Source organism: Malurus melanocephalus, unplaced genomic scaffold (assembly GCF_030028575.1).
Source record: "Malurus melanocephalus ecotype Western Australia unplaced genomic scaffold, MMel_1.1 scaffold_689, whole genome shotgun sequence".
Taxonomy (NCBI): Eukaryota; Metazoa; Chordata; class Aves; order Passeriformes; family Maluridae; genus Malurus; species Malurus melanocephalus.
The window spans coordinates 146627-147475 of NW_026623921.1; positions in this window are offsets into that span (position 1 = coordinate 146627).

Genomic DNA, 849 nt, shown 5'->3' on the forward strand with positions numbered 1-849 from the left:
TATGTTGTCATCATGTCAAATGGATCTGTTTATTCTGAGTGCTGTGGAAGCAGAGCTTAATCAGAGCATCAGCCATATGCAGATTTGAAATTAGATTTTACAATAACCACCTGTCTCCTGTTCTGAATCCTGGGGTTAGCGCTGTGCTTGCGTAGTGAATATGTGTGCTGGCAGARCATCACCTAAAAGCCTTCATGCCATGCTGTAAAAGGCACCTAAATGCATRTATATGTATGTGTGTGCAAGGGGAGCACATGTATCATGGCTTTGTGCTACAAGCTGCTGCCAAAGCATGTGAAAGGGAAAGGAGGGCATTTTTTAATGCAAAAATCATAGTGTTGGCATCCCCCATATAAACTTCTTCTGCTTTTCTTTTTTTTTTTTTTTTTTTTTTTTTTTTTTTTTTTTTTTTTTTTTTTTTTGGCTTATAGTTCTTATATGTGTCAGCCGAAAAAGTCAGTGTGATGCAGCATTTGATCTTTCTCTTCCCTGTAAGTTTTTAAAGGAATAAGTACAAACATGCACATAATGTTTGTGTAGTGTCTGCCACGGTTTTGTGACTCACAGCATTCTGTCTTTAAGGAGTCAAAAAAAATCTGTCTGAAAAGCTTAAGCCTCTCACCACTATGTTGCCACATGAAAAGAAAAGAAAAATCTGTGTGTTCAGTTATTGCAAGCTGCATCAAGGCGGTAGTGAAAAGAGCAACAATATTCAAAGAAAAGGTCRACATTTTAAACATTGGCACTTGAAAATAAGTGGAATTACAAAGAATTGCAAAGCAAAAATTGACAAACTTGTACCACCATTTAATCATATGCTCAAAACTGCCTGAAACAACTAAGCACTAC